The sequence below is a fragment of the Monodon monoceros genome, unplaced genomic scaffold (assembly GCF_005190385.1).
Source record: "Monodon monoceros isolate NGI ecotype Baffin Bay Population unplaced genomic scaffold, NGI_Narwhal_1 Super_Scaffold_9, whole genome shotgun sequence".
NCBI lineage: Eukaryota > Metazoa > Chordata > Mammalia > Artiodactyla > Monodontidae > Monodon > Monodon monoceros.
Genome location: NW_021703786.1, coordinates 39,519,049 through 39,547,002, shown reverse-complemented (window position 1 = coordinate 39,547,002; position 27,954 = coordinate 39,519,049). Strand labels below are relative to the sequence as shown.

Sequence of the window (27,954 nt, the reverse complement as noted above, 5' to 3'; positions counted from 1 at the left end):
ACAGAGGGAACCGTCTCCTAGACCATAACAGACTGTAGGACAAGGGGGTCCAGAGGTTTTGGGCAACTATTAACAGGGCCTAGTCCAGTATCAGCACATCAAGGGGCACATCAACAAAATCCTCACCCGACCTGGGAATGAGCATTCCTAGGACCGTGGGACAAATTGGTCACTAAATGCCTCCCAAACCTTTGTCAAAATTAAGACCAAAAGGGAGGGGCCTGTAACATAAAGAATGTAGCCCACCATCCATCCAGTTCCACAAGAACCAAGTCATCAGCCACTGCAGTCAGTGACCCACAGGACACCTTGAAAGGAATTCTGAGCAAACACCAGGATGAGGCACTTTGTGTTCTGGGAAACCTGGCAGAACCAGCCCTCAGACAGACATTTCCAGGAGAAATTTTTTATGAACCTGGATTCTTGCATCTTCCCATACTTAGAAAAGCACTTAAAAAAAAAAAAAAAAGCATTAATTAAGGTGTCTGTTCCTAGTGACCAGCAGCAGCCTTCTACTGAGATGAGTGCTTCATTGTATGTACCCCCTTTGCCAAAATCACAGCCTCCCCGCCTTACCTCTTGGGAACAGCTCTCAGAGTTACCTGACAGGCCGTCTCCCGGGTTATAATCCCTGGGTTGGCTCGTATAAAATGTCCATTTCTTTCTTAGATTGACTATCAATTAATTTTTGCATCGACAGTTCATAACGGCAAAAACTGGAAACAACCTGTCTCCATGGTGGGTGGATAGACAGACTGGAGTGGCCGTGCAGTAAAACACGCGGTGAAAAACAGTGAAAAAGAAGGAGCTAGTGGTACATGCAAAAAAGTGGATGAATTATGCTTAGGAAAAGAGGTCAGCCTCAAAAGGCTTCCTACTACGGGACTCTATTTACATGATGTGCTGGAAAAGGCAACACCCTGGGGACAGAGCACAGACCAGCAGTCACCAGGGCCTGGGAGTAGAAGGAGGGGTTGTGTATATGAAATACATCTGGCCTTTGCCTGTGGTTCCTGGTATGGGGCTGGTCACCAGGAAGACCAAGTGATTAGAGGGTTGGGACCTCAGCCCCTTCCCCCAGCCTCTGGGAAGGGGGAGGGGTTTGCAGATTAAGCTCCATAATCTCTTGGTGGACATGTACACATCCAAGAGGGTGACACACACCAGGTCCACAGGGACAGGAGCTCCTAAGAAAGTGCTCGGGACCCTTCTGAACCACCCCCTCTGTACCCCTTCATCTGGCTGTTCATCTGTATGTAGCCTTTATAATATCTTTGATAATGAACTGGCAAATGTAGGGAAATGTTTCTCTGAGTAGCAAATTAGTCAAATCCGAGGAGGGGGTCCTGGCAACCTCTGATCTATAGCCGGTGGGTCCGAAGCACAGGGGTCAGCCCGGACCTGCGATCAGCGTGTGAAGGGGGGACAGTTAAGCCTTTACACTCTGTCCAGGTGGATAGCGCCAGAGCTGAGTTAACTGCTTGGTGGCTGGAAAACACCTCAGAGGGGCTGACTGTAAAGAAGAGCCAGGAGACCTGGGGGCGACTGTGGCGGAGGTCACACTTTGCAGGCATTGGTCAAGCTCATGTGGGCTGAATGAATGCCATCTCTCCTTGGCCCAAGCCCACCTTCCCAAACTCGCTTCTGCTCCCCCCAGCCTGGGCTTCCCTAGCCCCCAGCAGCCTGGGATGCCCACATCCTTGCTTTTTTTCTTGTTCCCCAGCCTGAGCTGCCTTTCTCACCCTCACTGCCCTTTACTCAAATCTCACCCATCCTTCAAGCCCCAGATCAGATGTGGCTTCTTCCCTGTAACCTCATCTGACTGCCACCTCCCCACACCCACAAAAAGCTGGAAATTAGGGCTTCCCTGGTGGCGCAGTGGTTGAGGGTCCGCCTGCCAACGCAGGGGACACGGGTTCGTGCCCCGGTCCGGGAAGATCCCACATGCTGCAGAGCGGCTGGGCCCATGAGCCATGGCCGCTGGGCCTGTGCGTCTGGAGCCTGTGCTCCACAACGGGAGAGGTCACAACAGTGAGAGGCCCGCGTACAGCAAAAAAAAAAAAAAAAAAAAAACCGTTAAAGGGCTTCCCTGGTGGCGTAGTGGTTGAGAATCTGCCTGCCAATGCAGCCCTGGTCTGGGAAGATCCCACATGCCATGGAGCAACTAGGCCCGTGAGCCACAACTACTGAGCCTGCGCGTCTGGAGTCTGTGCTCCGCAACGAGAGGCCGCGATAGTGAGAGGCCCGCGCACCATGATGAGAGTGGCTCCCGCTTGCCACAACTAGAGAAAGCCCTCACACAGAAACGAAGACCCAACACAGCCATAAATAAATAAATAAATAAATTTTTTTAAAAAAGGAAAACGTTAAGGAAGAATAAAATGTTGCCTCTCAACACTGCCTCAAATGTTGCCGCTAAAATTCCTAAAATTATGAACTTTCCCAATCCCGAGCCTCTACAGCTGGGATCCTGCTCCCTAAAATTTTCTGACCCGTGGGCCCGGAAAAGTGTCTGTTTATGTATTTATCTTACACAAATACAGACTCATGAAAAACTCAAACATGGACGTATATCTAGAAAAAGGTAAAAGAGACCTTGCCCTAATTCTCCCTACCTCTCCAGAAGTAACACAGTGAACAGCTTGATATATCCAGAACTTTTTAAAAATGAACTTTTATATTCATACAAATAAAAACCTAGAGTTCAGGTTTCTTAACATAATGACATTTTTAATGTAAATATGATTATGTTGGATGTGCTTACTTGAAAACATGTACAGTATTTTCTAAGACATTAAAGGCTATTACACGTTTTGGTAGGTTTTGTAAAATTGCCGTACAAAAAAAGCTTTGCTAATTCTTGTTCCTATTAGTTGTGACTGCCAGTGCCCATCTCCATATGTTCTCTTTGATGCTGCCTATCTGCTACAGGGAAAGTGACATTTCATTAGTATTTGAATTTGCATTTCCAAGATTCTTACCGAGGTATCTTTATTGGCTGTCAATATTTCTTCATATATTTATGGAAATAAATATACATTTCTATTTATAAGTTGCCTTTGCCCACTTTTCCTGTGTGTCTTTGCCTTTTTCTAATGGATGTGTGGAAACTCCTCTCTTATAATGGTTAGCAGCTCTCTGTGGTAAGGGCACTACACATAGTTCTCTCTGCCACATGCCTGTCTTTCAATATACCAAGTTTTTGAATGTGTATAGAGTCAAGTGTGTCATCTTTTTCTGTCTCCCAAGATTACATGAAGGGTTGTCTTAAGTCATAAAGGGAAAGAATGACACATTTGACTCTATATAAAAAATACAAGGGAATCCTCCTACACTTGGTGGGAATGAAAACTGGTACAACCATTATGGAAAACATTATGGAGGTTCCTTAAAAAAAAACTAAATATAGAACTACCAGATGATCCAGCAATCCCACTCCTGGGCATATATCCAGAGAAAACCATAATTCAAAAAGATACATGCACCCCAGTGTCCATTGCAACACTGTTTACAATAGCCAAGACATAGAAGCAACCTAAATGTCCACCAACAGAGGAATGGATAAAGAAGATGTGGTACATATATACAGTGGAATATTACTTAGCCAAATCAAAGAACGAAATAATGTCATTTGCAGCAACATGGATGGACCTAGATATTGTCATACTGAGTGAAGTCAGTCAGACAAAGACAAATATCATATGATATCGCTTATATGTGGAATCTAAAAAAATGGTACAAATGAACCTATTTACAAAACAGAAAAGGAGTCACAGACATAGAAAATAAATGTATGGTTACGGGGGGGGGAAAGGGGGATGAGGGATAAATTGGGAGATTGGGATTGACATATACACGCTACTATATATAAAATAGATAACTAATAAGGACCTACTGCAGAGCACAGAGAACTCTACTCAATACTCTGTAATGAGCTATATGGGAAAAGAATCTAAAAATGAGTGGAGATATATATATCTATATATATAGATAGATATAGACGTATCTATATAGATTTATCTATATCTATATATATATCTGATTCACTTTGCTGCACACCTGAAACTAACACAACATTGTAATAAATCAACTATACTCCAATAAAAATTACATTAAAAAGAAACACACAGAATGCATATTTATGTATATAAAATAGATGTACAGGGGCTTCCCTGGTGGCGCAGTGGTTGGGCGTCCATCTGCCGATGCGGGGGACGCGGGTTCGTGCCCCGGTCCGGGGGGGGGGATCCCGCGTGCCACGGAGCGGCTGGGCCTGTGGGCCATGGCCGCTGGGCCTGCACGTCCGGGGCCTGTGCTCCGCAGCAGGAGGGGCCACAGCGGTGAGAGGCCCGCGTACCGCAAAAAAAAAAAAAAAGATGTATACATATATATATATATATATATATATATATATATGTCTCTACGCATATCTGTGTACCCCAAATACTTTTTCAGTATTTCCTTGTTTAACTTTATTTCCCCACCCCAACAACCCATGGCGTGGACACTATAACCATCCCCGTTTTACAGATGAGAAGACTAAGGCCGGGGAGGCTGAGATGGAGCCCTCGCTGCCAACAACTCTTCCTTTGACTCAGCGTCCCTCCACACAACCCATTCTCTCCACACATCTTAAAACAGCAAAATCAACACAGAGTGATAACAGCTCAGACACGGTCAGCTCCTATAAATAAAACAGACAATCCAGATATCATAGAACAGCTGAGGATATAAACTGACAAAATTATAAAATATTAGAGAACATAAAGATCACTCATAAATGACAATGGAAAAACTGCCTAGCATTATTTTGTTTAAGTCAAAGTCCACTTTTCACATCATGCACCAAAGTAATAACTAGAAGGAAATAAATCCCTTAAAAAAAGATAGATTTCTAAAGTAAGAAGAAATAGTTAAAAATGGACAGATGTGACTATGCAAAAATGTTAAATGGCTGTATGGTTTTAAAAAACTCATTTTAAAAAGGTAAAACATAGTCTGGGGAAAATAACTGATGAAACTTTGAGAGTAAATCTTTTAAAAACGTTTATGGGGACTTCCCTGGTGGTCCAGTGGTAAAGAATCCGCCTTACAATGCAGGGGACGTGGGTTTGACCCCCGGTCAGGGAATTGAGATCCCACATGCCGCGGGGCAACTAATCCCATGTGACACAACTACTGAGCTCACGCGCCTCAACTGGAGAAGAGAAAAACCGCACACCGCAACTAGAGAGAAGCCCGTGCACCGCGACAAAGAGCCCACATGCTGCAACTAAGACCCAATGCAGACAAAACTAAATAATAAATAAATCTTAAAAAAAAAAAAACTTTATGAATTAGCCACCCCACAAAAAACTCATTAAGACCCTAATAGATGAATGAGCAAAGAGAAGGTACAATTTGTAAACAAACGTGAAAAAAAAGTTCATCGTAACTATATTAAAAAAGATGGAAAATTACCAACAGGTGCTTCTGTTTTACCTGTTCTTTTTTTTTTCTTTCATGGTGCTGTCACTGGAATGGATAAAATTAAACTGACATCTCACACACAGTGTTGGTAGAAAAGCAATCTAGCAACACATACAAAGCACTGTTAAAAATTCATGCGCTTTGGGCTTCCCTGGTGGCGCAGTGGTTAAGAATCCGCCTGCCAATGCAGGGGACACGGGTTCAAGCCCTGGTCTGGGAAGATCCCACATGCCGCAGAGCAACTAAGCCCGTGTGCCACAACTACTGAGCCTGTGCTCTAGAGCCCACGAGCCACAACTGCTGAGCCTGCGAGCCGCAGCTGAGCCCGCATACCACTGCTACTGAATCCCACGCGCCTAGAGCCCGTGCTCCACAACCAGAGAAGCCACCGCAATGAGAAGCCCGCGCACCTCCACGAAGAGTAGCCCCCGATCACCGCAACTAGAGAAAGCCTGCGCGCAGCAACGAAGACCCAACGCGACCAAAATTTAATTAATTTTTAAAAATTCATGCGCTTTGACCCAGTAATCCCACCTCTGAGAATCCATTCTACAGATAATCCAAAAACTTGGGGAAAATTATACGGACAAGACAGTCACTGACGTGTCCTTTATCATAGCAAACAAACAAACAAAAATCAATCCCATTTTCAAGAACAGGGAATAGTTAATTAATTTATGGAACAAACCCTTACTAGAACATTATACGCCATTAAAAATAATTGTGAACTAATAATATAAAGAAGTATGCTATAATATTTAATTGTACAGGTCCAGAGAAATACAGAAATTTGAAGTCGTTTTAGTGCATGGGATTGAGTCACTCTTTCCTCTGATTTCTAAACTTACTCCGGGTTTCGAAAGACCTGCGTTCCAATCCCAGACCACCCCCACCCACCAGTCAGTCTGCCCTTGGCCAAGTTACAAGACCTTTCTGTGCCTCAGTTTCCCCACCTCGAAAGTGAAGACCGCACATGTGGGCGCCTCATGGGACGACAGTGAGACTCAGAGAAGATGATCCTCGGGGAGAGCTCAACTGCTGTGTCTGCCACGCAGTAAGCAGACAAAAGTGGCATGTTTATCATTTTTAAAAATATTAACATGTTTGAAAAATAAAATTGAAGCGCGGGAAAAAGATGCTTCCCATGCAGTGGCTTTTCCCAAATGAAGGTGTGGTCTTGTCTGTTTTGCACTCCCTCGACTTTCGCGGGTGTCTTCTGCTGAGACAACACTGCGACTTCCACGTAAACTCACTTGGCAAAGGAGAGATGAAGGGAAGTGAAATGGCCACTCTAGCCAGAGCCATGTAAAAATGTATAGTCTGTGGGGCGCAGCTGCAGAGAATGGACCCAAGGTCCAAGGAGCACATGTGTGTCTCCACCTTTGCATCCTAATGGGAGGGGGCAAAGCACATTTCTCGAGTCAACTTAAAAAATGGACTTTCTACATAACTGAGCTAAAGGTTTGATTCTACCAAGAGATTAGACTCAATGGGAAAAAAAACGGGGAAAATAAAACCCAAACTTAATTTCCAGCAGAGTGGTGGAGACCTTTCAAAGTAGCTGGAGCCCTTTGCCAGGGCGGGTGGGGCAAAAGACCGTCTAAACAGAAACCATATAACGAGTAACTTCCTAGAAAAGCCTCTATCTTTGTCATATCTTTGAAACTCTGCCATCTAGGCCTTGCAAGCACAATGTTTGGCCCAGATACTGAGCACGGGCACGTTATCGGGCCCTCTGCAAGGAGGGGTGGGTGTGCTCCCCAGAGCTGGTCTTCCAGGGGAGAAGGCCCTAGAACCTCCTGGGGGTGAAGAACCAGGCAAGTGGGCGGCTCCCCCCGTGGGATTTCAGACTTCCACCCTTGGCGAGAAGAACGCACAGAAGCAGCCCTCTTCACCGCGGTTGTGAAACACAGATCTCCACGCTGCTAGGAATTAGTACCCACCGGGAGGATTTCTCTTCCAAAGACCTTTAGACGTTTAACCTAAAGTTAGCATTAATTATCCTTACTTGGCAAGACGAGAAAAGTGACAGACAGTGAGAAAAGACAGTGTTTTCAAGCTGTCAGAAGATGTCTGAAATCCATTTTTAGGCCCCCAAACATACACGTAGCATGAACTTGCCCAGTCCACAAACCACAGGACGATATATTAATAACGCTGTAGTCACAGCAGGAGTCACCGGGACTTGAGACGTTACAGCCACAAAAGAAGAACCTCTTCCCACAGATACAGCTGTTCTAAGAGTTTCCACCTCCATCTTAAAGAATAACCAACCGGGTACTTACTGCAAAACCTTTGGCTTCTCCTGCTTCTCAGAGCGGCTGGCCTCAATCAGCAAGCCAGCCGCACTATTTTGGGGTTTGGTGCCGGCCGGGAGGAAAACCACACTCGAGGGGCCAGGCACTGAGCACTGGAACGACGCTTCGCTCAGGAAACAGGCGGGCTCTGCTCTCCAGGGTTTCCGACGGCCTCTCCCTCTGCCTCTCCCTCCCCTCCACCCCCCACCCACTCCCCTCAAAAACCTGCAAAATCACTTCTATCCTACTGGTTCCTGAATACTTCCTTTGAACCTCTCTGAAACAAGGATTTAAAGATGTAGGCTGACTAGTTTCTCGCTGATTGCTCCCTGAGATATCAAACAGAAAAAAAAAAAAAAAGCCAGTCTGCTCTTCAGAGGTGAGTCTGCCCTGAAGCCTCAGGGTCCCTTCCTTTCGAGCCTGTGACTCGTAGAATGTTCTAGGTAGGATGGGAAAGTCAGATTACAGCCAGGAACATTTCAAAGCAGGTGGTTCTGATCAGCAGACTCTAGGGACCTTGGAGGTAAGGCGCCTGGATCTCCAAGGCTCCGTGATCGGTTGAGATTTCACTTTTCACTCAAGATACTTTCATACTTAATTTTGAATTCAGAGAGCTCCAAAATCATAAGAACACCCTCACAACAGGTGGCCTACAAGCCCCATGACGGTAAGATCTCCTGTTACAGGGGGCGAACACGCTGCATGGAAAACACACACGGAAGAAATTTTGTGAAGGTAAACAAGCTACTGTGCTGTATCCACACTCACCAAGAACTGAAGGGAGCAGGGCCAGGCAGAGCTTACTCACGGCCACAAACTGGATTTTAATTGCTATTTTACTGAAAAATAGGTGTGAAAAGCAGCCGAGTAGCTCTTACATGGCAGTGTGGGTCGGCAGAGCCTCGGTGATGCTGAGTCCCCAGTGTTCACCGCGGTTCCATCCCCATCCCAGACCACAGAAAGGTGCTCTGCTCACGCAGCTTAGAACCGCTCCCCACTACCTCCACCGCCAGGGGTGTTGCTCTAACTGTGGCCCCATGCCCCCCTGGCAAACGCTGCCGCCTCTGGTGGCCCCCCCTCTTTGCCTTAAAGAAAGCGAGAGGCACAATGCACGGGACACGCCCTCGCGGAGGAAGGTCCATCCTCCGGGGTGCCGGGGACGCACGGGGACCTAACTCACCCCGGGGTTCCTCCAGCGCATGGCCCCGTGGCACAGTCACAGGAGGTGGCCATGGTCGGGACTCTGCAAGTGACAGAACTCCGCTTAAGCAAAATAGCAAACTTACTGGCTAACTGGCTAGTCTGGGGAATGACTTCAAGCTGGCTTTAAGCCAGTTATACCTGGAGGTTCAAACGCCATTGGGAAGCTGTTTCTCATCACCTCTCGGCTCTGCTTCCCTGAGTTCGCGTCACTCCAACACAGGTGCTCTTGGGATGGGAAAGCCTTTCCCAGCAGCATTCCAGGACTAGGGGGCTTTAAGCATTCAAGATCTCAGGAGAAGAGACCTCAGAAAAGAACCCCAGAGTGATACACTGTCCAACCCAGTGGAGGGGAGAGGGACCTGGGTGATTGGTGACTCCACTAGTTGTAAGAGCAGTTCCCAAAAGAAAAAAAAAAAAAAAAAGCTGGACAGACAAAAAAGTACAAGCTAGCCACCCACTAGCGTCTTGGATTTAAGCCTTTCACATGATCATGTCTTACTTCCCCAATCAGACTGTAAATCTATTAATAGAAAGATATACACAAAATGTTAACAGTGGTTATCTCTGGAATTGCAGGTCATTTATTTTTTTTAATTCACCTTGTATCTTCTAAATTTTCTAAAACAAGTAGGTATTAAATTGTGTAATAAAATAATTAATTAAATACGTTATTGCATGCTAAACAAATCCTACTTACAAAGTAAAAAAATATATATATAAAATATCTATGGGGCTTCCCTGGTGGCGCAGTGGTTGAGAGTCCGCCTGCCAATGCAGGGGACACGGGTTCGTGCCCTGGTCCGGGAATATCCCACATGCCACGGAGCGGCTGGGCCCGTGAGCCATGGCCGCTGAGCCTGCGCGTCCAGAGCCTGTGCTCTGCAACGGGAGAGCCCACAACAGTGAGAGGCTCGCGTACCACAAAAAAATAAATAAATAAAAATGAAGCATTACAAGAGCTAGAAGAAAATAGAGGAGATTCTATATCTAAACAAGATGAAAAAGGCCCCTCGGAGCCCACCTGCCAAAGCAGAATACATAAAGAAAAACAGATTTGACTACTTAAAAAAAAAAAAACTCTGCAAAACAAAAACTATAAACAAAATGTAAATGCCAATGACAAGATGAGCTGAGCATCTATGCATAACCTTTGGTTCAGTTATTCCATTTGTAGAAATGAATCCTATGAAAATAATTATGAAGGAATTTACAGCTGTGTGTGCAAGAGTTATAAGCTTATCCTTGATTATAACAACGATGACAACAAAGGAAATAATTAAAATCTAATTGGTTAGATGATGGTATATTCACATGATTAAACATTATGCACTGTTAAAAGTGACATATATCAACCAATATTCCCTATGATACTGATGCAAAAATCCTCAACAAAATACTAGCAAACCAAATTTAACAACATATATAAAGGATTATACACCATGACCAAGTGGGATTTACCCAGGAATTCAAGGTTTTCCAACATATGACAATCAATCAAAGTAATACACCATATTAATAGAATAAAGGATACGACCACATAATCATCTCAATAGATGCAGAAAAGCATTTGACAAAATCCAATGCATGTTCACGATTAAAAAAAAAAAAAAACACTCAACAGGCTAGGAATAAAAGAAATTCCTGGGCCTGATAAAGAGCAACTACAAAACACCCAGCAACTAACATCGTACTTAACGGTGAAAATCTGAAACTTTTCCTGTAAGAGCAGTAACAAGGTAAGGATGTCTGCTCTCACCGCTTCTAGTCAACAATATAATGGAGTCTTTAGCCAGGGAAATTAAGAGGAAGAAAGGAAGGAAGGGCAGGAGGGAGGGAGGGAGGAAGAAAGACAAGGTATCCAGACTGGTAAGAAAGTAAAGCTATATTTATTAGCAGATGACATGATCTCCTATGTAGAAAATCCTAAGGAATCTACAACAACAAAACAGAGCTAATAAACTTGTTCAGCAAGGTTGTAGGCTACAAGATCAATATACAAAAATCAATTTTATTTTTATACACTTGTAATAGACAATCCAAATTTATATTTTTTAATTCCATTTACAATAGCTTCAAAAAGAATAAAATATTTAGAAATATATTTAACAAAATACATGCAAGACTTGCAGTACACTAAAAACTATACAACATTTAAAAAATTGAAGAAGTCTTAAATAAATGGACAGACATCCCAGGTTCAAGTACTGAAAAACTTGAGACGGCAATGCTCCTCAAATTGATCTACAGAATCAACACCACCCATATTAAATTTCTAGCTGCTCTTTTCACAGAAGTTGACAAGTTAATTCTACAACTCATATGGAAATGCAAGGGACCCAGAATAGTCAAAACAATTTTGAAAAAGAGGAACAAAGCAGGACTCACACTTCCCAATTTCAAAACTTACTATAAAGCTACAGCAGTCTAGACCATGTGGTACTGGCATAAGGATAGACATATGTAGATAAATAGAATAGAACTCAGAGTCCAAAAACGAACCCATACATTTATAGGCAGTTGATTTTGGACAAGGGTGACAAAACGATTCAATGGGGAAAGAACAGTCTTTTCAACAAGTGGTGTTGGGACAACTGGACATCCACATGCAAAAGAATGAAGGTAGACTCCTACCGCATACCACATGCAAGAATTACCTCAAAATGTAAGAGCTAAAAACAGAAAACTCTTAGAAGAAAATATAAGTATAAAACTTCATGACCTTGGATTAGGCAATGTTTTCTTAGATATTACACCCAAGACACAAGCAACCAAAGAAACACTAGATAAGCTGGACTTCATAAAAATTTAAAACTTTTGGGGCTTCCCTGGTGGCACAAAGGTTGAGAGTCCGCCTGCCAATGCAGGAGATGCGGGTTCGTGCCCCGGTCCGGGAAGGTCCCACATGCTGCGGAGCGGCTGGGCCCGTGAGCCATGGCCGCTGAGCCTGCACGTCCGGAGCCTGTGCTCTGCAGCAGGAGAGGCCACAACAGTGAGAGGCCTGCGTACCACAAAAAAAAAAAAAAAAAAAAAAAAATTAAAAACTTTTGTGCTTCAAAGGACACTATCAAGAAAGTAAAAAGATAGCCCACATAATGGGAGAAAATATTTGCAAATCATATATCTGATAAGGGTCTATTATCCAGAGTTTAAAGGACAAGTAACCCAACCAAAAAACGGGCAAAGGAGCCAAACACACATTTCTCCAAGGAGAATATAAAATATACAAATGGCCAAAAAGCACATGAAAAGATATTCACCATCATTAGGCATCAGTGGTATGCAAATCAAAGCTACAATTAGCTACCACCTCACACCTACTAGGATGACTATAGGCAAAAAGACAGACAGTAATAAGTGTTGGCAAGGATATGAAGAAATTGAACCTTCATACATTGTGTGACCCAGGAATTCCACTCCTTGGTATATACCCCAAAGAACCAAAAACAGTTTAAACTAAAATTTGTACACAAATGTTCACAACCACACTATTCACAATAGCCAAAAAGTAGAAACAAAACGTTCATTAAATGATGAATGGATAAATATAATGTGTAGGTCCATATGATGGAATATTATTCATCAGTAAAAAGGAAAGAAGTAAAAAAAAAAAAAAAAGAGTGAAGTAGCGGCACATGCTACAACATAGATGAACCTTGAAAACATTATGCTGAGTGAAAGAAGCCATGTCAAAAAGGCCACATGTTGTATGATTACATTCATATGCAATGTCCAGAATAGGCAAATCCATAAATACAGAAAGTAGATTAGTGGTTGCCCAGGGATGAAGGGATAGGTTAGAATGGGGAGTGACTGCTAATGGCTCCAGGATTCCTTTTTGGGGTGATGTAAATATTCTGGAATTTGATAGAGGTGAGTGTTGCACAACTTTGTCAATACACAAGAAAAACTACTGTATTGTACACTTTAAAATTGTGAATTTATGATATGTGATTTATAGCAACTTCACAAAGGATACTGTAACATATTTGATCATGTAGAACAATGGTGACAATAAATTAGTGGAAAATATGATTGTAAAAGGTGTATACAGTAGGAAACCATATTTACAATAGGCATAGAAAAAAGACTTAGAGACAAGTCTATATATTAAAAATGTTATTATTGACTCCCTTGTTGAAGAATGAGTTGACCATATAGGTGTAGATTTATTTCTAGAATCTTTATTCTGTTCCATGGGTCTATATGTGTGTTTTTTATGCCATACTGTTTTGATTACTATAGCTTTGTAGTGTATTTTTTAATTAGAAAGTGTGGTGCCTCCAGCTTTGTTCCTCTTTCTCAAAATGATTTGTGGGTTTTTTTGCAGTTCCATATGAATTTTAGAATTGTTTTCAGTATTTCTGTTAAAAAATGCCATTGGGCTTTTTTTTTTTTTTTTTTTTTGTGGTACACGGGCCTCTCACTGTTGTTGCCTCTCCCGCCACGGAGCACAGGCTCCGGATGCACAGGCTCAGTGGCCATGGCTCACGGGCCTACCGCTCCGTGGCATGTGGGATCTTCCCCAACCAGGGCACAAACCCGTGTCCCCTGCATCGGCAGGTGGACTCTCAACCACTGCGCCACCAGGGAAACCCGCCATTGGGCTTTTGACAGGGACTGCACTGAATCTCTAATGGGGAAAAGATAGTTTCTTCAACAAATGGTGCAGGGGAAATTAGATATCCACATGCAAAAGAATGAAACTGTACCCTTATACCATACACAAAACCAACTCAAAATTGATTAAAGACTTAAACATAAGATCTGAAACCATCAGACTCTTAGAAAAAAAAAAAAGGTGAAAAACTTCATGACATTGGTCTTGGTAATGATATCATGGATATGACACCAAAAGCACAAGCAGCAAAAACAAAAATAAACCATCAGGACTACATCAAACCCCAAAAGCTTCTGCACAGCAAAGTAAACAACCAACAAAGTGGAAAGGCAACATACAGAATGGGAGTAAATATTTGCAAACTATATATCTGATAAGGGGTTAATCTCCAAAATATATAAGGAACTCCTACAACTCAATAGTATAAAACCTAATATCCAATTAAAAGATAGGCCAATGACTTAAATAGATGTTTCTCCAAAGAAGACATACAAATGGCCTACAGGTATATGAAAAATGGTTAACATCAGTAATCATCAGGGAAATGCAAATAAAAACCACAATGAGATATCATCTCACACGAGTCAGGATGGCTATTATAAAAAAGAAGACAAGAGTTGGTGAGGATGTGGAGATACTGGAACCCTGTACATTGCTGGTGAGCACGCAAAACAGTGCAGCCACTATGGAAAACAGTATGGAGGTTCCTAAAAAATTAAAAACACAGTTGTCCCTCCGCGTTTTCAGGGGGTTGGTTCCAGGACCCGCCAGGGACACCGAAATCAACAGATGCTCAAGTCCTGCAGTCCACCCTCCGTATCCATGGGTACCACATCCACAGAGTCAACCACCCATGGCTCATGTATTAAGTTTGCATTAGCACTGAATTGAAGATGCAGAACCTGTGGCTACAGAGGGCCAACCATATATTTATTTTTACAAATCTGTGTGTAAGTGGACCCATGCAGTTCAAACCCATGTTGTTCAAGGGTCAGCTGTGGAACTATCATATGATCAGGTCATCACACTTCTGGGCATTCACCTAAAAGAACTGAAATCAGGATCTCTAAGAGATATTAACACTCCTGTGTTCATGGCAGCGTTATTCACAATATCCAAGACGTGGAATCAACCTAAGTGTCCATTGACAGATGAAGGGATAAAGAAGACATGGTGTATACATACAATGGAATATGATTCGGCCTCATAAAAGAAGGAAATTCTGCAACATGTGACAACATGGATGAACCTGAGGACATTATGCTAAGTGAAACAAACCAGTCACAAAAGAACAAATACCGCATGATTCCACTTAACGTGAGGAAATCTAAAAGAGTCAAATTCACAGAATCACAGAGGAGAATGGTTGTTGCCAGGGGCTGGGGGAGGGGAATGGGTTTTAAAGTTTAATTATTTAATTGCTGGGCATAAAGTCTCAGTCAAGCAAGATGAGCAAAAGCTCCAGAGACCTGCTGTATAACGTTGTACCTACAATCACCCAACAGGTATTGTACGCGTAAACATTCAAGAGAGTAGATCTCACATCAAGTGTTCTTACCACGTTAAAACAAAAATTTCAAAAATAAATTACAAAAAAGAGGATGTTATCTCTGGGTGCTGGGACGATGGGAGGTTCTAACTTTCTTTACGTTTTTAAGATTGTTCTACACTCATTACAATGAACGTGTAACGTTGTACAATTTTAATAATAGTATTTAAGCATAACAACAATTATGCATCTGAGAGCATCAGACTCTATTTGTGACTTGATAGCTTATACTGCAGAAAGTAAGTTCAATGTGACCCAAGGAAGGCTTTCTTAATTGTAGAAATAAGTAAACCCTGGACAAGACTCCCTCTGCAGGGACTGAGAATCTCAGAACAGAGGGAGGTGACAGACCACAATGGCATGTCCAGGTGTCCACTGGCACGGAGGCTGCACAGTACAAGGATGGACCAGCTCCTGGGCTGGGTCCATGACTCCAGACCAGCACTAAAGGAAACCTCTGTGCCAGCCAAGTTCATAAGCGCCTCAATGGGAAACCTGCCAGCTCTCCATGGAACAGAATTTACTAAACCTTAGCCAAATATCAAAGCCTTAAAATGTTCTGTTTTGCTCTTGGAAAAATAAATGTATCAACCCTAAAAATAACTAGGACAAAGCCAAAAGATGAAAGTGGCTCTGAATGGGTTTCAAACAGATGTTTGATGAATTTTTGCAAAGACTGTGAGAGTCCCCAGGACCCCTCTGCATTCTAGCAGAGAGGTGCCCACAAGGATCTGTGATGATGCACCTTGAAAGGGCACCCTCCCAGGGGCAAAAACAGCTGGAAAATCTTCACGGGTTTCTACATTCCACCTGCCAGCAACAGATCCAGCGTTTCTTACTGGAAAATGAGTATAAATAGAAATTGCTGGCACTTCCCTGGTGGCGCAGTGGTTAAGAATCCACCTGCCAATGCAGGGGACACAGGTTCAAGCCCTGGTCCAGGAAGATCCCACGTGCCACGGAGCAACTAAGCCCATGCACCACAACCACTGAGCCTGTGCTCTAGAGCCCGCAAGCCACAGCTACGGAGCCCAGGCGCCACAACTACTGAAGCCCGCTGGCTCTGGAGCCTGTGTGCCACAACTACTGAGGCCGAGTGCTGCAACTGCTGAAGCCCACATGCCTAGAGCCCGTGCTCCGCAACAAGAGAAGCCACCGCGATGAGAAGCCCGCACACCGCAACGAAGAGTAGCCCCCACGCGCCGCAACTAGAGAAAGCCCACGCGCGGCAACGAAGACCCAACGCAGCCAAAAATTAAAAACAAAAAAAGAAAGAAAGAAAGAATAATTGTTTACGTGATGGGTTAGCAGGTCATAATGAATATGCTGATCTACTATAGAAACTCTGCAACCTGACGTCAGCGTGTAGGATGTACATTGTTCTTCCTTGTAAATATCTACAAGGCCTGACTGTAAACACTCATTCCTCCTAAGAGCAACTTGACTTTTATGTTAACCCAACCGTCTCTTTAGACGACTTTTTAATTTAGTTCTAAAGCATAAAATTTCACTGTAGGAAATTACATAGAGAGGAGTAATTACAGAGGGAGACACACTGCACCAGGAAAGGGGTGGTTAGTGAAGTTGGCCTTCATAAGAGCTCTGGGCAGGGGTCACTGCACCCTCCCTAAGAAAACACAAAGGCCAGGCTCTTTCTGTAAATGCGCCGCTAGGAACAAGAGTTCTGTCAGCTTATGAGTTACAATGCGTTGATACATTGTCATAAAAAGCACTCCTGGAGGGCCAGATGAATTCATATGCCCAAAGGAGCCTGGACAGGTCACATCACCATGAGGCATATGTGGCTCCAGGGCTGGACCCCCTCTGCTGACCTCCCACCGCAGCCCAGACCACCCTCGGCTGCTGGTGCCATACACCTGCCACCCATACTGCACTCCCCTCCTAGCCGTGTGAGGGTGCTGAGTGAGGCAATGCGTATGTTTGAATTTGTTTAATTAGCCAGGAATAGGAAAGCAGTGACTCTTTTGGCTTCAAAGCAGATGTTAAGCTAAATTTGGGAAAGAACAAGAGCCCCAGAGCGTCTGAAGAATGACTCAGCCTTGGTCCCCCACAAGTCCCATCATCCCTGGAGATGTGCCCGTCTACCTGACTCTCCTGCCATCAGCATTCCGAACCTGAAAGACCCGTCTCTGACATCCAGCGGCCCCTCTTCCAGCTGTCCCACCACCTCCTCCCTCCCAGCCTGGTTTGCCCCTGCACCCTTCCCAGACTCGTGTTCCTTCCCTCCCCTGCGGGTCCCACAGGCCTCCCAGCCCAGTCTGAACCCCAAGACCACCTGCTTCCGCCAGGCTCCCCACCAGCTCCCTGGATGCCCTTACTCTGGCCCTGCTCAGTCAGCCACCAACTGGGGATCCACCAAATCACCCATTTTTCTTTGTTTCCAATCTGGGTCTCCGGATGGAACTATGGAGACTGAACTCCCCTGCGGGCATGTAGCTCTCATAGCCCCTGAGCAGTTGATTTGTTCAGCTCTAACTGGCTTCATGTCGAACCTTCCAAAAAGCATTTGCTCTAAGACTGTCTTGGTTAAGTTAACCCAGAGGGAAAGGGTCGTTAGCCTGACTAATCGCAGGTCAGGCATTATTCTTCAAGCCAGCCTTATTATTAACAAAGCTGACACGATCTCCATCTGATGCCTGACTTGTTTCTTCCTGATTCTGAACCGTCTGTATTGGTAATGGGGGCGGGGAGGGGGGCACGCGGGGCGGGGATGACGCCAACAGTTACTCTCCCAACCCCCAACAACCATTGAACCTTTGCTCCCACCTTCCTATGTGCGCACAGAAAGCAGAAGGAAGAAATGATAGTAGTACATCCACCGAAGGTAGAAGGAAGTAATGAATAAAGAAAAAGCAGCAATTAACGAAACAGAAAACATTTTTTAATGGTCCAGAAGATTAATCAAATTAAAAGCTGGTGTTTTAAAAGGACTAACAAGATTAAAAAAAAAAAACCGCTGGCAAATTTAATCAAGAAAGAAGAAAAGGCATCCAAATTAGAAACAAGAAAGAGAACATAATTATATATACGGATTTGTAAACTAGGCAAAATGGATAATTTTGTGGGAAAACACATATTACCAAAGTTAAGTCAAGGAGAAACCAACAGTCCCAGAGGGAAAAGAAGGGAAAGGTAGGAAAAGGCAATTCACAAAAATACTAAAGACTAATAAACATATGAAAAGATGCTTAATCTACCCAGTATCCAGCAGACATAAACTAAAGCAATGAGATACTTTTTTTTTTTTTTTTTTTTTCCCCCGGTACGCGGGCCTCTCACTGTTGTGGCCTCTCCCGTTGCAGAGCACAGACTCCGGACGCGCAGGCTCAGCGGCCATAGCTCACGGGCCCAGCCGCTCCGTGACATGCGGGATCTCCCCGGACCGGGGCACGAACCCGTGTCCCCTTCATCGGCAGGCAGACTCTCCGATGAGATACTTTTAAACCCATCATATGGACTCCTATTTTTTAAAAGGGACACAACAGTGTGAGCAAGAATGCAGGAAACAGGCAATTTCACACACTTGTATGTATGGCTCTCGGGAGGCAGCTGGACTGGAGATTGTAAAAGGGGACTTTTCATATTTTACTCTCTGTACTGCTATATTTGGATTTTTACAAGAATGTGTTTTATGTATTACACCTGGAATTTTGAAAATGGAATTTCTGGGCTTGTATACACAAGGATTAATGCCACAATTGTTATCGTATGTTTAGATTGGAGAAAAAAAGTAACCTGAAATGAGGACACAGACTTAAAATAGTTTATGGATCTGAAACATAATAGGTAAGAAAAAGGGGAAATAGAAAAATAAGCAGCAAAGTACAGACTGGATATGATACAGAAGGAAACCCCACACGCAAAAGCCATTAGCTCCGTGACGGCAGAAGCTCTGTCTTATTCTCCCTGCCCCCTGCCGGGTGCGGAACACAGGGCACTTAGTAAATGTTTGCTGAATACTGAAAGAAAAACTGGAGGAACACATCAAAAGGTACTCTGGGAATTTCAATTTCAAAAGAAACAAATGCGACAATTTTGCTCACACGTATTTTACAAACTTGAAATGTTAAGATTATTCTTTTCACTGAAATCCTGTTGCACTCCTCATATAACCGTTAAGTTTGAAATTTATACTTGCACTCGTCATTTTTCTGCATCTAACCTTTAGTTAAAAGGATGTGGTTCGTCTTGGTTGGTCTGTTACTCTATTTTCACTGTATATTTTCAAAATATTGGTGCACTGGTGTTCGTATTTGTTAAAACTCAGTTTTTATCTTTTTATATTTTGTAGCATTATATCAGTTCAGAAAAATTGATATAGCAGAGAGGTTCAAGGAAACATAAAGGTCAGGTTAAGAGTATAGATATGACTCAGCAATCAGAAGGGTCACTGTTTTTTTTCTATTTTGAATCAACGTTTTTTTAATTGAAGTACAGTTGTTTGGAAGGGTCACTATTGAACAGGACTAAAATGTAAGCTGGAGAGATGCATGTCCCATACGTTGTGACGTGCCACCCAGCCAGTTAAAATAGGGATGTTCAGGCAGAAAGCACAGCAGCGAACACTGAAGAATTGGAATTTATTGGCCCATTGATGCATTTGTTCCTAAGGGCTAGAGCACTTTACTGCTTTTATGAAGCTTCTGAAATAGTGGCGGAAAACCACGCATGCCCTCCACGTGACTTCCAAACAAAGCACCGTGGCCTCTTTGGTAAACCAACCAAGCTCTTCCTCAAGGGCAGAATACTGTTTCTCAGGGCAAAACCGATGCATTTCAAAGGAAAACTAGAGAGGCCTCATTTAATGTTGTACCCCTCAGAGATAAAACGGGTACAGAACACACACTAACGGAACGTTTTTTAGAACTGCCCCAAAGTTAATGATACATGTTTTGGTCAGAGAGAAAACAGAACAAGATGTTAGCAAAATTCCTCTATCAAATAATGCTCTGAATGTCAAGGAATACCTATGGCACGCCACGTGGAAGAGGAATTGCAGATAACTTCAACCCACCGTTGACTGAAACCTCAGGGAGCTAGACAGGTGGAGGGCCTGTCACTGGTGCAGCCAGGGAGAAAAGGAGCCGCAAAGTAGACTCAGAGACATGGCACTCAAGGCCCATCCACACCACTGCTGTTTTTCTCGGACAAGAGATGATCTGAATAAACCATCTGATCTTCACTCAGGGCTGAGAAAGGGATAAACACTCGGACTCAAACTACGGTCATGGACGATCTCTCTCTTCAGTGTGCAGTACGGAATGTGACACCAGGGTTTGCTTTTCACACCGGACAGGCACTCACACGGGTACTTAAAATGAGGAATCACAGAAAACTATTTCTTCAAGACATTGATGATGCCGATTAAGACCGTTTCTATGATCTCAGGTGACTCGCTGACACGGTATATCTCAGTAATCAATATTTGGAGCAGCCTGAATCTTAACCAAAACATCCAGGCTTTTAATGCTAAGGTGTTAGGATACCTTTTTTAAAAATTTTATTGAAATACAGTTGATTTACAATGTTGTGTTAATTTCTGCTGTACAGCAAGTGACTCAGTTATACATGTATATGTTCTTTTTCAGATTCTTTTCCATTATGATTTATACAAGATATTGAATATAGTTCCCTGTGCTCTACAGTAGGACCTTGTTGTTTATCCATCCTATATATAATAGTTTGCATCTGCTTATCCCACACTCCCACTCCATCCCTCCCCACCCCCACTTGGCAACCACAAGTCTGTTCTCTATGTCTATGAGTCTGTTTGTTTTTTTGTTTTTTGTTTTGTTTTGTTTTATAGATAAGTTCATTTGTGTCATATTTTAGATTCCACATATAAGTGATATCACATATTTGTCTTTGTCTGACTTACTTCACTTAGTATGATAATTTCTAGGTCCATCCATGTTGCTGCAAATGGCATTATTTCATTCTTTTTTTGTGGCTAATGTTCCATTGTATATATGTACCACATCGTCTTTATAAGATGTTAGGATGCCTTGATGTGACCAAACTACAATGGGCAACTAAGTCTCCATGAGCCTGACTTCCCCAGTAGTTGACAGTTTTCTTTACAAATTAAATACATTTTTCACATATCATTGGCATATTTAAAAACTATACTGAAATGCTGCAAAGCAATATAAACAAGTATTCTTGTGATGGCTGAACTCTCTCCTGCATGAGATTTAGGAGATGAAGCTGCAAAGCAAGAAGGGCTCAAACCTCAAATATCTTTACCTGTGTTGCTAAGGTGTTTGGACTTGATAAGCCCTAGTCAGTGAGGAGGATTTAAGCAAAGAAGCAAGGCGATCAAATTCACATTTTAGGACAACTGCTCTGATGGCGGCGTGGAGGATAGATTATAAGGGAGTAAAGCTGGAAGCAAGAAACCAGTTAGGAGGCAATTTAAACAGTCTAGATGAGATATAATATACTAAGAGAGGGACGGAGAAATTCACAAGAGGTTGAACCTACAGATACCAAAATGGAAATAACAGGACTTGATCACCAGTTGGATCTGGGGGAGGAAGGAGGTGTTTCCGGTTTGGAAACAATTTGCTGAGATGGACAAAAGAGAAGGTTTGCCATGCATATTCGTTATCTACTGCTGTGTTAACAAATTAGCCACAAAATTTCCCAGCTTGAAACAACCAGCATTTATCATCTCACAGTTTCTGTGGGTCAGGAATCCAGGAGAGGCTTTGCTGGACTGTCCCTGAGCTGGGGCTGCAGCATCCAAAGGCTTGACCACAGCTGGAGTTCCAAGGGGTTCGTTCACGTGCCTGGCAACTAAGCGCCGGGTGTTAGCAGACCTCAGTTTCTTGCCAAGTGAACCTCTACAGGGTTGCTTGAATAGCCTTCAATTATGGCACATGGCTTCCCCCGGACCAGGTGACCCAAGAAAGAGCAAGGAGGAGGCCACAATCTTTTTAATGACCCTCAAGTCTCACACATCCTTTCTGCCTTATTCCATTCATTAGGAGGGAGTCATTAAGTCCAGCCCACATTCAAGAACAGGGAATTAACTCCACCTCTTGAAAGGAAAAGTATCAAAGAATTTGTGGATATGTTTTCAAATCATCACACCACTCAAGTGGAGGATGAGTTCAGTTCATGCTGAATGTGAAATGCTGGAGACATTCAGCTGGAAGAGTCCAGAGGGCAGACGGACATACCCCTAGGTGGTCGCTGCTGAACTCAGCGAGGACAAAGTCTACAGAAGACCGAGTTAGAAGCAAGGTTACGGAGTTAAGGAGGAAATGAGAGACAAGGGGAGTCAGGCTATTCCTGAAAACTTAGGCATAAAAGGAAGTCAACAGTTAGAGGTCAGAGTAGGGGATTTGGGTGGACTTCTTTTTAATAAGTTTTTTTTTTAATTTATTTTTTAATTTATTTTTTTAGTTTTGTCTGTGTTGGGTCTTTATTGCTGCGCGCAGGCTTTCTCTAGTTGCTGCGAGCAGGGGCTGCTCTTCGTTGCGGCGCGCGGGCTTCTCATTGCGGTGGCTTCTCTTGATGCGGAGCACAGGCTCTAAGCACGCGGGCTTCCGTAGTTGTGGCTCGTGGGCTCCAGAGTGCTGGCTCAGTAGTTGTGGCTCACGGGCTTAGTTGCTCCAAGGCATGTGGGATCTTCCCGGGCCAGGGCTCAAACCCGTGTCCCCTGCATTGGCAGGCGGATTCTTAACCACTGCGCCACCAGGGAAGTCCAGGACTTTTTTCTTTAAGACAGGAAAGCTTTGAGCATGTTTACAGGTAGAGGGAGAAGAAATCAGTGGAGAGGGAGAAGTCAGAGTACAAATGAGTAGGGGGTAGTTGACAAAGGTCCCACTGACAGCACAGAGGAGAGACCGCTTTACTTGAGAGAGAAGGAAAAGAAGAAAGAAGTGGTGCTATTTAGGGTGGTCCTGTCTCCAGGACAAGTAGGTACACGACCAACTGTGTCGTTCGGAACGTGGATGCAGCCCCATGCTGGGAAACACACTGAAGTCAGCTTAGCTGTTCCCTGAGCCTTCCCACCTTCTCTTGTTGCTGTATGCAGACCCTTGCGACAAGCCCCTGGCCTGCTGTAGGTTTCACCGTTCTGACTTACCTGCTTTCCTGTTCCCTAAGCTCTTATAAGGCCTTTGATTGGCTGCCTATCTAAGAAGATGACCAGCTTGGCCTCAGAATCTCCTCTGTGGAAAGTTCCCATCAGCAGCCCTGACAGACTTGGTATCTTGGGGGCTCTGCCTGCTCCCGGTCTGTAGCCTAATAGGATCCCAGCCTGGACCCCTAGTTGTACGGATGAGGTAGTAAAATTCCTCTGAACCGCAGTATGTCGCATTCCTCGCAGCGGAACAGAAGAAACTGGTGGTGCTCATGTTTCTGCACTAGAACCCTGTTCTGGTGTCTAGATTTATTACCTTTCAGTTCTACTAAAATTTTGCAGTGTTACATACAAATGTAGCTCCCTTTCTGTTATTTTGGACCTCAGCAAAATCTGACCAAGAGTAGATGAACATTAAACTATGATGATTCATGGAAATGAATAAGCCGATACCAGCAAGTCCCCATGTTAGCAGTTACCATGGCGACCATGGGCATGAATGGCTATTTAAAGGTGCTTTCTTTGAAACATCCCATTAGGCAGAAGATAGTAAACCTAATGAAATCATGGGGAAGCTTCTTGTTTTTTAAATTTTAATGAAGAAGGCAATTAAGCAAGAAATATTTTAGCTACTATTTATAAAGCAACTATTACAGATCCAACACTTTCCTAGGGTTTTTTGCTTAAATTGGCACATTTAATCCTTAAAAAGCCCCTATGAGCTACGTATTACTTTTTACCCTCAGCGCAGTTGAGGAAACTGGGGATCAGAGAGGTTATGCAATTTGCTGAAGTTCACACAACATGTGTTAAAAAAAACCCTGAGATTTGCATAGAAAAAGCCCATGCTTTTTCCATTTTCCCACATTGTCTAATGAACGGTAACTAACTTAAAGTATAATTATAGTGCCCTTCCACCAGATAGTCACTCTCACACCACCCTGCTTAACTTTCTCCGTAGAACTGATCATGACCTGAAGTTTCCTTATTGCTTGCCTATCTTCCCACTGAGATGATAAACTCAACGAGAGCAGGGTCCTTGTCTGCTTCACTCCCCACCCAACCTCAGTACCTAGAACATCATCTAGCATGGAGCAGGGAATCAAGAAGTATTTGTTGAATTAATAAATGAATGAAAAACTTCCAAAGGAAAGTGAAATTGAGCAGGACCCTGCAGGGCCTTCCTGGGGACAGACAACTCGCCACCTTCCGTGTCCCCTGCCTGTTGTTTGTAGAACAGCTTTGGCCTCCTAGGCCTTCCTCAAGTTCCAAAGAGCAAAGTTCATCAGAAAAGTCAGAAAATGCAGAAACAAAGGAAAAAAGTCTAGCAAGACGAAATAATAATAGTTTAGCCATAAAACAAGTCAAGGACCTTTAGTTCCTCCTCAAGGGCTATAGATAACATCCTGAGCCGTATCCTTAGCTGTTTGGCAGATACTGAACCCCCCCCACCAGGTGGAAGAAGTTAGCTGCATGCTGACCACCAGCACGCAGACCCCAGACCCACTGGAACCAGAAGGCCGATGACGTTGACTCCTGATTACCTCACCACCAACCAATCAGAGATCTGTGCACAAGCTGATCACACACCCTACAGCCCTCACCCCTAACAGTGTCTTTAAAAACCCTTCCCTGAGAGCCCATGGGGGGTTCGGGTCTTTTGAGCATGAGCTGTCGGTTCTCCTTGCTTGGCCCTGCAATAAACGCTGTACTTTCCTTCACCACAGCCTGAAATCAGTAGATTGGCTTGGTGAGAGTGGGCCCAAGTTTCGTTTGGTAACAAAAGCACTGAAACAAATGCTTATATAAATATGCGTTTTTAAAAGAAAGCATTTGACAAGTCCAAGACAGAATTTAAATTATAAATTTTAAAAAGAAATACCCAAGCGCTTATTTGGGACATAATGTGCTGTATTTTTCCATGTACTATTTTCAGTAAAGCATTTAGCAAACTTGCAAGATCATGACAACAAAGATGTGCTTCTATAACTCTGAAATTGTGCCTAAAGGAAGTTCTTCTTTACCAGCTCGTGCACACATTTGCCCAAAAAAATTGTAGCATTTTTTTTTTTTCCTGGAGACTATCCATGGCCCGTTTAATCAAAGGAGGATGCTTACTGAGGTGAAGCTATCAAGTATGAGCCTAAGTTAGTGCCGATATATTCCGGAACAACAACAACAAAAATCCTAATTTCCTCTACCAACCCTGAAAATGCATTTCCTATATCACTGGGGAGCCAGGGTAAAAGACTGTAGAAAAGTCCTGATTTCTATCAGCAAAATCAATTCAAAGCAAGTAGGTAAACGGATGTCCTAACAATGAAGAGCGGGTTATGTCCAGGAGAACCATCTAAAATATCTTACTGTGAGGATGCTACTAAAATCTTTCAATGTGATTTCTCTCCGAAATAATATTATTGAATTAGTATTTTTATAAAAAATATTACAAGACTAAATTTTTAAATGTTTGACACTGGTATACATCAATAAATAAACAGAGCAACAGAATCGATAAATTGAGAACTCAGTCCATACTGCATAGCACATGGAAATATACTCAATATTTTGTAATAACCTATAAGGGAAAAGAATCTAAATATATATATATATATATATATGTGTACATATATATATAAATACATATAGGTATAACTGAATCACTTTGCTGTACACCTGAAACTAACACAACATTGTACATCAACTATACCTCAATAAAAATTAATTAATTAATTTTAAAAAAAGAATTAGGTCCAAACACACACAGGAATTTAATACATGATAAAGCTGGTATTTCAAAGGAAAAGATGGATGGGTTCAATAAATGGTCAGCTGGACAGGCACCTGAGGGGAAAAGTGCAGTTAGACACCCTACTTTCTCCTTACCCCCAAATGACTCCAGCAATACTAAATATTTCAAAGAAAAATAAAACTAAAATAAGTAGCAGAAGAAAGGGCAAGAGAATATTTACAGTCAGAATGGGGAAGGTCTTTCTATTTATAATATGAAAACTCAGAACCTAGGAAAGAAAAAAATCAACTACATACAAACCAAATCTTTCTGTATATTTAATTAAACACAGCACAAACACAGTTAAATAAACATCACTGAATGAACAGAGAAAAAACACTATTTACTCATATCCAGGCAAAGAGTTAATTTTCTATACATGAAAGGTGCCTACAAACCCAAGGAAAAACCACCGTTAACCCAAAATAAAAATGTGCAAATGTAACTGTTCACAAAAAATACAAATGGCTCTTCAACATATAAGATGCTCCACCTCAGTTTTTAAAAAGGAAATGTTAATTAAAACTATAAATCTATTTTACCTATCAGCATGGCAAAAATTTGAAAACTCTGGTTCCTCACAATGTTGGTAAGAATGTGAGGAAATCAGCACTCTTATTTTTTGCTAGAAGGATACATATTGATATCTTCTATGGAGGGCAATTTGGAACGTCTATTAAATTTACAAATGCATATCTTCTTTGACAAAAGCAATTTCACTCTACGAATGTATTCTATAGATTTATTCTTTCCAGACTCGGGAACTGGGGACTAGGGAACAGTGGTGAAAGAGGAACTTCTTTTTCCCCATATCTCCTTTTGAACATGTTGAATTTTGTATACTGTCATTTGTTACTTTCTCACAAAACACAATTTTTAAGCTACATGTCTGTGAACTCTTATAAAAGAAGACATATTTATTTACTCTTCCCTTCAGTTAAAGTCAAAATAGAGAGGGAAATTTGGCAAGTAACAGATTTCTCTATATTAAGAGGTAGAAGCAAGGAACATCCCACCGAGGGCTCTGGTCCCCACTGAAGGAAGATACAGGAGAAACAGGTCATCACAGAAGAGCTAATAAGACGACAGTAGGAGATGAAAACAACACAAATGGAAGAAAAAGGAAGCACCATCCCATGGTAAACGTTACACGAGGAAGAGCAAGAAGTGAAACTGAAATGCTGAAAAAGCCAGGGAAATAGAAGATTCATTTGAGAAGATGGAACAGAGGAAAACAGGGGTGAAAGTGACTAGAAAGATGTTTGTTGTGGAAGATAAAAATGTGATGCACACGTAATTGCTACACTGAAGAAGAGAGCAATGGGACAGGAAAGGGAACGAAAGATGTACTATAAGAAAACTCTCCTGAAATTGAAAAAGTTCACCGTATATCAAGGAAATTGGGAGATGGCAATCAAGACAGGCTCTATCCTGGCAAAGTTGACTGGTGCTCAAGGACACAGAGATAACCTAAGAAAATGAAGCAGAAGCATCAGATCACCTATAACAGGGAAACAATCTTCTCCAGCCATCTCCATGACATCAGAAGTCAGAGATGAAAGAGCCATGTCTGTGGAGTGTTGAGGAGGAGAAGAGACCCAGGAATCCTTCACCAAGTTAGAATGTGACTCATTGAAAGGGAAAAAAGGCAATTTAAGATATGAAAGAACTCAAGAATCTTTTAGAGGGAGAGATAAATTAGGAGTTTGCGGTTAACATAGGCACATTACTGTATATAAAATAGATAAACAACAAGGACCTACTGTATAGCACAGGGAACTATATTCAATATATTGTAATAACCTATAATGGAAAGGAATATGAAAAAGAATATAATATATATATGTATAACTGAATCACTTTGCTGTGCACTTGAAAGTAACAACATTTTAAATTAACTACACTTCAATTTTAAAA

General features: G+C 42.7%; 1 protein-coding gene across 4 annotated transcripts in view; it reads right to left on the bottom strand.

The window, feature by feature from the left end:
* Positions 1-27,954, bottom strand: part of SPECC1 (sperm antigen with calponin homology and coiled-coil domains 1) — a 257,971-nt gene that overhangs the window by 209,677 nt on the left and 20,340 nt on the right. For 3 of the 4 annotated variants that reach the window (XM_029211774.1, XM_029211778.1, XM_029211779.1), the window contains exon 1: positions 7,755-7,914. The exons of the other annotated variant lie outside the window; for it this stretch is intronic. The gene's annotated coding sequence lies outside the window, so the exon portion shown is untranslated. Of the gene's footprint in view, positions 1-7,754; positions 7,915-27,954 lie in introns of those variants that run through there. 4 annotated transcript variants of the gene reach the window in all.